General features: G+C 42.4%; 1 pseudogene across 1 annotated transcript in view; it reads right to left on the bottom strand.

The window, feature by feature from the left end:
- Positions 1 to 9,687: 9,687 nt before the first annotated feature.
- The window catches only part of LOC108536965 (eukaryotic translation initiation factor 3 subunit L pseudogene), a 9,299-nt pseudogene continuing 8,167 nt past the window's right edge, over positions 9,688 to 10,819 (bottom strand). The window contains exon 2 of the transcript XR_001887677.1: positions 9,688 to 10,497. The product of XR_001887677.1 is annotated as a eukaryotic translation initiation factor 3 subunit L pseudogene (transcript). The remainder of the gene's footprint in view (positions 10,498 to 10,819) is intronic.

Genomic DNA, 10,819 nt, shown 5'->3' with positions numbered 1-10,819 from the left:
TGGGGTGTGTTTACTTTCATTTCTGGTTTGTTTCTTAAAGTGACACCTCTGTCACCATCTCAACTGTCCTCTCTAGCCATCTTCCTGCCTGGACTGGCAATGTTTTTATTTTATTTATTTATTTGGAGATGGAGTCTTGCCCTGTCTCCCAGGCTAGAGTGCAATGGCATGATCTCAGGTCACTGCAATCTCCGCCTCCCAGGTTCAAGCAATTCTCCTGTCTCAGTCTCCTGAGTAGCTGGGACTACAGGCCCCTGCCACCACAGGTGGCTAATTTTTGTATTTTTGGTAGAGACAGGTTTTCACCTTGTTGGTCAGGCTGGTCTCAAACTCCTAACCTCAGGTTATCCAGCCACCTCGGCCTCCCAGAGTGCTGGTATTATAGGTGTGAGCCACGGTTCCTGGCCCTGGACTAGGAAATGTTTAAGTCAAAAGTCTTTAGTTCTCTCTGCAAGAGATTACTCTTTGGTTTCTGTCTGGTTATGGCTTTCTTTCTTGTTTTCCACTATTCTTATGAATTTGAGGATATTAAAATATTTATGGGAAAGTTTGGGGGAAAGGACCCTTTAGAAATGCAAAGCCAGGTCCTATTCCAGACCCATGGAATCAGAATTCGCACTTTACACGATCTCAGATGACTTGTGCACACAGTAACATCTGAAAAGCTCTGGTCTGACTCAGGCGTGAAAGCACTGGTGGGTATTGGTGACAGACTGTTTCTCATGCCTCAGTCTAGTCTCCTTCCTGCAAACATGCCCAGCAAGCTCCCTGCCTGCACTCTTATCTTGAGCAGGAGATGCCAGTCATGCTGCACCTGAGGCTTCCCACTGCACACGGAGGCATCTCCCTGAGCTCACAGATCCATAGAGCTTCAGTAACAAGATGATCTGAACATTTTTATTGATATTAATAAGCAATTAGAATTAGCTAAAACTCAATATGTATTAGTACCTATGATAAAAATAATATTGTGGCTGGGATCAGTAGCTCACACCTGTAATCCCAGCACTTTGGGAGGCCGAGGCGGGCAGATCGCCTGAGCTCAGAAGTTCGAGACCACCCTGGGAAACATGGTGAAACCCTGTATCTACTAAAATACGAAAAATTATTGGGAGGCTGAGGCAGGTGGATCACCTGAGGTCAGGAGTTCAAGACCAGCCTGACCAACATGGTGAAACCCTGTCTCTACTAAAAATACAGAAATTAGCCAGGCATGGTGGCAGGTGCCTGTAATCCCAGCTACTCAGAAGGCTGAGGCAGGAGTATCGCTTGAACCCAGAGGCAGAGGTTGCTTGAGCTGAGATTATGCCATTGCACTCCAGCCTGGGGGACAAGAGTGAGACTTCGTCTCAAAAAAAAAATAAAAAAATAAAAACAAAATTAGCCAGGCGTGGTGGTGTGTGCCTGTAGTCCCAGCTACTGGGGAGGCTGAGGCATGAGAATCACTTGAGCCCTGGAGGCAGCTGTTGCAGTGAGCTGAGATTGTGCCACTGCACTCCAGCTTGGGCTACACAGTGAGACTCCATCTAAAAAAAAAAAATCTATCTATATATATTATTATGAAGTTATTACATACTTACATTGTCTTCACAACCAGAGAAATTATTTAAATTAACCTAAAATGACACTAATGGTATATAAAATACAGAAAGATAAACAGAAAAATAATAATTGTGGAAATATTAGGGGTATATATGAAACAAATGCATGCAAATTCAAAATATGGGTTTATTGATTTGTCTTGGTTTATCAGCTTCCTACGCCTGAAATCACATGGGCCACAAATTGGGTGAGTTAAAACAACAGAAATGTCTTAGTTCTCACAGCTAGTAGCGCAAAATCCATAGGCAGGGCCAGGTTTCCTCTGATGCTTCTAGGGGAAAACTGTCCTCCTTCCTGGCTCCTGGTGGTTTCTCATTTCTTTCCTGCTCCTCCTATTTCCCATCCTTCCTCCACCCAGCAGGATGGCCCTACATCAACTCAGTCCATGCATGTGAACCCACCACCTCCATGCACCATATTAAGCACAGTTCCCTGAGTGATCCATAATCACCAACCTCTAGGGCACTGACAGTCACTCTGTGTCCTCCCAGCTTTTGCAGAAACTTTTGGACAAGTCATCTCCAAATAAAGAAGACTTTGTCAATGTAAGACCATGCTTCTTTCTTATACAGAAATTTTGCTTTCCTGGTTTATTTCTTTTCCAATCAAATCTAGAGATAAAAATCTGACAATGTATATTATGGGAGACATACAATACCTTTGGTAGAGGTGGTATTAGGTGGGCATCTCTTACCAACTGACAGTTTCCATTATAAACTGTAATTTAGAGGCATTTCCCTCAGCACCAGCTTCCCCTTTGAATTAAGGACTGTGCCATTGCGAATCTAAATCAACTTGAAAGATAAATATGGCAGGAAAAGGTCTTCTCTTTTCCACAGGTATCCTCTGTGCTAGTTTTGGGGAACTTTAATTTTTGACTTAACCACTGTACCCCTTCTGAGTTTCTAAAGTCATCAAGAGAAAAAACAGACCTATGTGAAGTGCACAGCATAATATAATCCTCAGAGTGCTTTTAAAATATGATTGCAGATCTCATCAGCCTCAGGGGAGAGTGGTGTGTACCTTGAAATAACTCACTGAGGCACAAACTTGCTGACTTCTTGTCCTCCATCTCGGAGAAGATATAGAGGGTATGAAGGATGGAGAAAAAGAGGAAGAGGAAATGTGATGGTGGAGTGGGTAGCATAAAAAGGGAAGACAAATAAGTATATGTGTTCTCAGTGGCTTCTCACTTTCTTTTGGCCCATCAAGGAGACCGACACATCTGAGGAGAGTGCTGATGAGGCTGTTCTTAGCTGGGACCACACTTGCGCTTTGAAAACAACCCCCAAAATTGCTGCAGGCAAATGAGGGATGTCCTAGAACATCCTCCCAGGGAGCAGATACCCATTCTATAGAAGCTCTAAGCCTGCTGGGCTAAGCCCTCCACAGGCCACTTTAATGAGGAGGAGAGGCTCTAGGTAGTGGTAGGACCACCATGTTGCATGACTTTTCTGGGTGCCCTGTCTTTTTACTCCATCTAAAAAAAGAAAAAAAGTGTGTGTGCTGCTTTGAAACACAAGAGCAGATGTTTATCAGCAGCCTTTGCCTTTGTGGGAATTGTAAACTAAAAATAAAATTCTAACCCCTCACTGACTGAACAGGCCCTACCTTGGTCAAAGAGACCCTAGAAAAACTTTAAAACTGAGTTTCTGGGGAGGAGGTTCAGACACATCTACTTGTATCCCCTCATGTTTACGGTTTAGACAGAACTGCCCAGCATTAGTGTGAAAATTGAGATAATAAGACTGACATAGCTGGGTGTGGTGGCTCACGCCTGTAATTCCAGCACTTTGGGAGGCTGAGGAGGGCGGATCATGAGGTCAGGAGATCGAGACCATCCTGGCTAACATGGTGAAACCCCATCTCTACTAAAATACAAAAAATTAGCTGGGCAGTCCTAGCTACTTGGGAGGCTGAGGCAGGAGAATGGCGTGAACCCGGAAGCAGAGCTTGCAGTGAGCCAAGATCATGCACTCCAGCCTGGGTGACAGAGCGAGACTCCATCTCAAAAAAAAAAAAAAAAAAAAAAGACTGACATAATGGACTCTTTGTGGCAATAAGATACCAAATTATAAACAGGACTAAAGGCCACAACAGGCAAGGGTTAAGTCATGCACCCTAAACTTAAAGAATAAACTGTGTTCTAACTGCCACAAGTTAATTTTTCTCTAGTAGCTAAACAAGCCCTGACCTCAGGATAAGCAATATTCAAATAATTGTAGCTCACCACCAGATACTGACTAACCTCCAGCCTCTGTTCCACAAGCCGTAACTGCAGCTTTGATTGAACAACAGACTGATTTCAGTAACTTTCTCCTGATAAGAAGACCACCTACAGTTTGTTACTCTCCTGTAGGGCCAGCATAACCATGGCAACCCTGAGTAGTCTGTGAATGGCTGGGGGAAGGGTATATGAGAACTTTTCTGTGCTACTACTTCAGTTTTTGTGTTAATTCAAAACAGTTTCACATAATGTCCATTAATTTAAAAAATATGGCAGCATTGTTCAGGAAGCATTTCATTTTAGCTAATGTTTAACAAGCAGCTAAATATCTAAATATTACATTGAGATATTCTATGGTATTAAACAATTTTGAAGTTGTAAATGTATCTTCTGTAGTTGTAGCGCTAGTGATTGACTTAATAAATTTGCACACATGAAATAAAGAATACAGCATAGCAATTTTAGAGTTGTCTGAAATATGGGATACTGAATAATCTAGAATTGTTATGCTTGAATGAACTTAACAATTTAATTTCCACAGTACTTTCAGTTGACTGCTTTCCAGGGTGCACCCAGTTATGAGGCCAGTGGTGGATTATTCTCTTCCTCAGCTTGGTGTAGACAGTAGATTGTCTTGATCCCTCAAGATCTACTGTCATATCCTAGAGGCAAGATGCTGGGAAGTGTACAATGAAAAAGACAGCTTTTGACAAATTCCTGCCAGAGGTCACAGAGAAATGAGTAATTGTTTATTTACAGCTTAAATGTTTGACCCATTATTCACCATCTGCGTAGCAAAACCTCTGAATCTCAGTTGGATTTTAACAAGAACCTGCAGTGCAGGTTGCACTCATAACCAACAGACTGACGGTGTAGGCAAACACCTGTATTGAGATGAGACAATATAGAAATATTGGAGTGACCAAGAGCACTGGGCCTGGTGCATAAAGGTGTGGATTCAAGTCCTACTTAGAAGATGCACAAACCTGAGAAAGTTATAGAGACCTCTCTGTTTCTCAGTTCCCTGTTCTGTGGTATTGAAATGTTAATATGGCCTATGTTATGTTATAGGGCTAAAAATGGTGAAATGGAGGTAAAGCCTTTAGAAGACTGGCAATCCATAAGTGCCCTAAAGTGTTCAATCATTATATGTCTAGAAGAATACACCAGAACCTTGGTAGTGGTTGAATACAGAGAAGAAACATGGATGGCTCCAGGGGAGTGGAGGGTGGAATTTTCTTCTTTCTTTCCATGGGTATGATGCTTTACAGCTCATGGAGAATATCTGTTATTTCTTGTGATGCTTACACTAACCAGGAGGAATGGGCAAAGGGAGGGCTACAACCCATATTTGAGAGTTCAGGAAAGTGAAATGGAGAGATTTGAAGTGGTCTGCCCAGAATCACAGCACTGATGAGTGATGGATCTGGCAAAAGAAGGTAATTGGTTTTCTGCGGACTGAGGTCTCTGAAGACCTGAGACCTTGAAATAATACCCTGAAACCTGAAAGCTATTTTCACTTGCTTTCTCAACTGCTCTTACCCCAAAGTTTCTTCAGGAAGGCTGATGCCCTGGAAGAGGTGGCTAAGTCAAAAGAAGAGCTGAAGCAATAATAAAAAACGAATCCTTCAACCTCTAGGTTTTAATCCCTGATCTCACCTTGCAATATAAATCAGTTGACCATCCTAAGGGACCATGGTCTGCTTGGTCCCGTATTAGTCCATCCTTGCATTGATATAAAGAAATATTTGAGACTGGGTAATTCATAAAGAAAAGAGGTTTAATTGGCTTATGGTTCTGCAGGCTGTAGAGGAAGCATAGTGGCCTGTGCTTCTTGGGAGATTTCTAGAATCTTCCAATCATGGTGGGATGTGAAGGGGAAGTAGGCATCCCACATGGCAGGAGAAGAAGCGAGAGTGAGAGCAAGATGCCCCACACGTTTATGCAACCGGATCTCATGAGAACTCACTTTTGCAAGGACAGCACCAAGGGAATGGGGCTAAACCATTCATGAGAAAACTACCCCCATGAGCCAATCACTTCGCACCAGGTCCCACCTCCAATACTGGGGATGACAATTTAACATAAGATTTGGGAAGGGACACATATCCAAACTATATTATTCCACCCCTTGCCACTCCCAAATCTCATGTCCTTCTCACATTTCAGAATACAGTTATGCCTTCCCAACAGTCTCCCAAAGTCTTAGCCCATTCAAGCATTATCTCAAAAGTCCGAAGTCCAAAGTCTCATCTGAGACAAGGTAAATTTCTTCCACCTGTAAAATAAAAAACAAGTTTAGAATTACTTCCAAAATACAATGGGAGTACAAGCATTTGGTAACAAACCCCATTCCAAAAGGGATAAATAGGCACAAAGAAAGGGGTTACAGGCTCCATGCATATTCAAAACTCAGCAATGCAATCATTAAATCTTAAAGCTCCATAATAATCTCCTTTGACTCCATGTCCCACATCCAGGGCATTGGTGCAAGCAATGGGCTCCCAAAGTGTTGGGCAGTTCTGCCTCTGTGGCTTTGCAACGTTCAGCTCCCAAAGCTCATGGACTGGAGTTTAGTGCTTGCAGTTTTTCCATGTGCAGGGTGCAAACTGCCAATAGATCTACCATTCTGGGGTCTGGAGGATGGTGGCTCCACTAGCAAATGCCCCAGTATGGACTCTGTGTGGCGGCTCCAACCCCACGTTTTTCCTCTACACCACCCTAGTAGAGGGTCTCTGTGAGGGCTCCACCCATACAGCAGGCTTCTGCCTGGACACTCAAGCTTTTCCATACATCCTCTGAAATCTAGGTAGATGGTGCCAAGCCTCATTCACTCTTGCATTCTGTATACCAGCAGACTTAACACCATGTGGAAGCCACCAAGGCTTATGACTTACACTTGTCAGAGCAGCAGCCACAGCTACACATGGGACCCTTTAAGCCACAGCTGGATATGGAGTTGCCAAGAGGCAGGGAGCAGTGTCCTGAGAATGTGCAGGGCAGTGCAGGCCTGGGCCTGGCCCTCAAAACCATTCCTTCCTGGGCCTCTGATCCTGTGTTTGGATGGGCTGCCTCTGAGATCTCTAAAATGCCTTCAAGCCTTTTTATTGTCTGGGATATCAGCACTTGCCTCCTTTTTAGTTATACAAATTTCTCTAGCATGTGGTTACTCAGCAGCCCACTTGAATTCTTCTGAAGATAGGCCTTTTTTTCCTACCAGATGGCCAGGCTGCAGGATGCAAATTTTCTCAACTTTTATGTTCTGGTTACCTTTTAAATAGAAGTTCCAACTTATTTCTTTGCTTCCACATCCGAGCATAGGCTGTTAGAAGCAGTCACACCAGGTTTTTTTTTTTTTTTTTTTTTTTTTTTTTTGAGACAAGGTCTCACTGTGTCACCTAGGCTGAAGTGCCATGGCATGATCATGGCTCACTGCACCCTCAACTCCCCAGGCTTAGGTAATTGTCCCATCTCAGCCTCCTAAGTAGCTGGGACTACATGCCACCGCGCCAGCTATTTTTTTATATTTTTAGAGATGGGATTTTGTCATGTTTCCCAGGCTGGTCTTGAACTTCTGGGGTCAAGTGATCTGCCTGCCTTGGCCTCTCAAAGTGCTAGGATTACTGGTGTGAGCCACCATGCCTGGCCCATGCCACTTCTTAAACACTTTGCTGCTTAGGATTTTTTTTTTTTTTTTTTTGCTAGATACTCCATGATATCACTCTCAAGTTCAAACTTCCATAGGTCCCTAGGACATGGATGCAATCCAGCCAAGCTCTTTGCTAAGGCATAACATGTGTGACTTTTGCTCTACTTTCAATAAGTTCCTCATTTCCATCTGAGAACTCATCAGCCTGGACTTCACTTTCCATATCCCTATCAGCATTTTGGTTACAATCATTTAACCAGTTTATAAGAAGTTCTCAACTTTCCCTCATCTTCCTGTCTTCTTCCAAGTTCTCCAAACTCTTTCAACCTCTGCCCATTACCCAGTTCCAAAGCTGCTTCCACATTTTCAGGTACCTTTATAGTAACACCCCACTCCTTGGTACCAGTTTTCTGTATTAGGTCATTCTCACATTGCTATAAAGAAATTACTGGCCAGGTGCAGTGGCTCACACCTGTAATCCCAGCACTTTGGGAGGCTGAGGTGGGCAAATCACGAGGTCAAAAGTTCGAGACCAGCTTGACAAACATGGTGAAACCCTGTCTCTACTAAAAATACAAAAATTAGCTGGGTGTGGTGGCATGCGCCTGTAATCCCAGCTACTCAGGAGGCTGAGGGAGGAGAATTGCTTGAACACAGGAGGAGGAGGTTGCAGTGAGCCGAGATCACACCACTACACTCCAGCCTGGGCGAGAGAGTGAGACTCTGTCTCAAAACAAACGAACAACCCCCCCAAAATAACAACAACAACAACAACCAAAAAACAAATTCCTCAGACTGGGTAATTTAAATTGGCTCAGGGTTCTGAAATCTTTACAGGAAGCCTGATACTGACATCTGCGTGGTTTCTGGGGAGGCCTCAGGAAACTTAGAATCATAACAGAAGGCTAAGTGGGAGCATGCACATCACATGGCCAGAGCAGGAGCAAGGTAAGAGGAGGTGTCACACACTTTTAAACCAGATCTCACTATTGCAAGAGCAGCAACAAGGGGATGATGCTAAACCATTTATGAGACATACACTCCCATGACCCAGTCACCTCTCACCCAGTCATCTCCAATAATGGGGATTACAAATCACCATAAGATTTGGGCAGGGACACATATCCAAACTATATCAGCCCCCAAGCTGGCTCAGAACTCAAGACATTTTAAACCAATTGCCACTTGATGGCTGTGCCAAGAATCAACTTCCATTCAACTGGCCAACCCTTCATGAGCAGCTAATTGAAATTAACTGAAAATATGGCTATCTGGGCTGATTCTTTAGTGGATTAATGAATTAAATTTGTGACCCCAACTGTCTCACTGACTTAATCTGAGCAACTATCTGAGCAACCTGGACTGAGGCACACTTGAGAATGGGAAGTGCCTAAATAAAGTCTATTTAAATAACTTGAAGTCAAACCTGATGAAAGGGAAACTTGAATTTAATTAGACACAAGCACAATGTATTCAAGGCCATGAGTGAACATTGTATTATAGAGGAATGTAAACATGAAAACTAGCACCTTGAGCAGGTGGATATATGGCTCCTAGTATTAGGTTGGTGCACCAGTAATTGCAGTTTTTGCCTTTGAAAGTAATGGCAAAACCCACAATTACTTGTGCACCAACCTGATAATAGCATGGGAAGTTTCCTGACTACATGCATCAATTCAGACATATCAAAATGTTAAGAGGATAAAATCATGTTACATCTGAGAAATTTTTTTTAACCTTTCAGATCAATATTTCAGTATTATAACAGCAAAAATAGAATATGAGGGAAAAGTTAAAAGAGTTGATGGAAAAGATGAAGGACAAAATTACCATTGTAGTGAAGTAAAAAGATACACCTTTTGAAGGGGAAAGAAAACAGAGGGCAATGATGTATGATCTGTAAATAATGTGTAAAAACATATAGTAAAGGTTGAACTTCTGAGATATGAATCTCAGAAGTTTCAAGAAGAAACAGATTTGAGAATTAAAAATTATTACCACATGTAATCTCATTGAGAACAATTTTTTTTTTTTTTTTTCCTGGCTCCAAAGATCCTTTACTGATATCCACTTGAAACACTTTGGTCCTTAACTTGTTAACTGAGTTGACAGGCTGATGGCTGATCTAGGTAAAGGTTTCATGGTAGCAAAAACATTTCCTGCCTATAATATATCAAAACAGGTTCCTGAATAGTGTGTGTAAATGTTGTCAGGGTCTCTGTCCTATCTTCTTCAGAGTTCGATTAAGCTCCTCGAATTTGTGGCTCTGATGGATGAAGAAATCCCCATAGCACCTGGTGTCTGCGATGTGGATCATGTCGTTATCAATGTAGAAGTTAACCTCTGAGGCTGACTGAAATTCACCATCCAGGGTTGTGATGCCGCTGGTCCACACCATGTTCTTCATCTTGTGTTTGAAGACAGGAAGCTGGATCCTGCCTGAACTCCTGCTCTGTGAGGTCCAGGAAGCCAGCCAGCTTGGCCACAGGCATGGTGGTGTAAAGCTTGAGGAAGCTGGGGATGGTTGAAAGCTGAGCCTGCTGCTGTACTTCAGAAAATACCTTTGACTGCTGCAGGAAGGACTCTTTGTGGTAGTTAGGGTGCACATTATCGTAGTTGGGCAATACAGGCGACAGGAACTTTGGGCAGGAGTAACTGAAAAGTTCTTCACAGACTTGTGGGTCACCTTTCTGCATGTGCAGCATCTTGTCCCCATATTTCTCCTGCAGCTGGAGGTGAATACTCTCATCGATACCTATGGGGTACATCGTGAGAGCAATGGCCAGTAGAACATGCGTCTGTTCATTCTGCTTGTTAATCATCTCATACTTGTATGTGGTCCTCTGGAACATGCTCTTGGTCCTCTGGATGTAGAGGAGGATGCTGGCGAAGACCCAGATGGCATCCTGGTAGCAACACATCATCAAATATGCAAACCCAACATAATAGTATGTGGTGACCTGGCACTCTGGCACACAGGAATACATACTCTTTTTGCCAAGTTTGATGCAGAACAAATCTTAAGCTTATGTTTTTTATATTTAGTTGGATATTAATGTATTTTTAATATTATGGCTAATTTTAATAAGACCTTATAAACAAATCTAATCCCAATCAATCTTGACAGCAAAATAATTTCATAAACATTTTTATAACCTTTTATAATATTTTTATTTTATAACTTTATATCCATTTAATATTATTTATCTTTTAAATTTTTCTTTAAAAGAACCCCTCAAAATTTCTAAACTAGGCAAAATTATGTTTCCCACCATGAAATTTCAGTTTTTTTCCTAAAAATCTCCAGATTTAGGCCACTCTAATATTTGGTTTCAGATTTT

This window comes from Rhinopithecus bieti, unplaced genomic scaffold (assembly GCF_001698545.2).
Source record: "Rhinopithecus bieti isolate Rb0 unplaced genomic scaffold, ASM169854v2 scaffold_14821, whole genome shotgun sequence".
Classification (NCBI taxonomy): Eukaryota; Metazoa; Chordata; class Mammalia; order Primates; family Cercopithecidae; genus Rhinopithecus; species Rhinopithecus bieti.
This window is presented reverse-complemented; position numbering and strand designations above follow the sequence as displayed.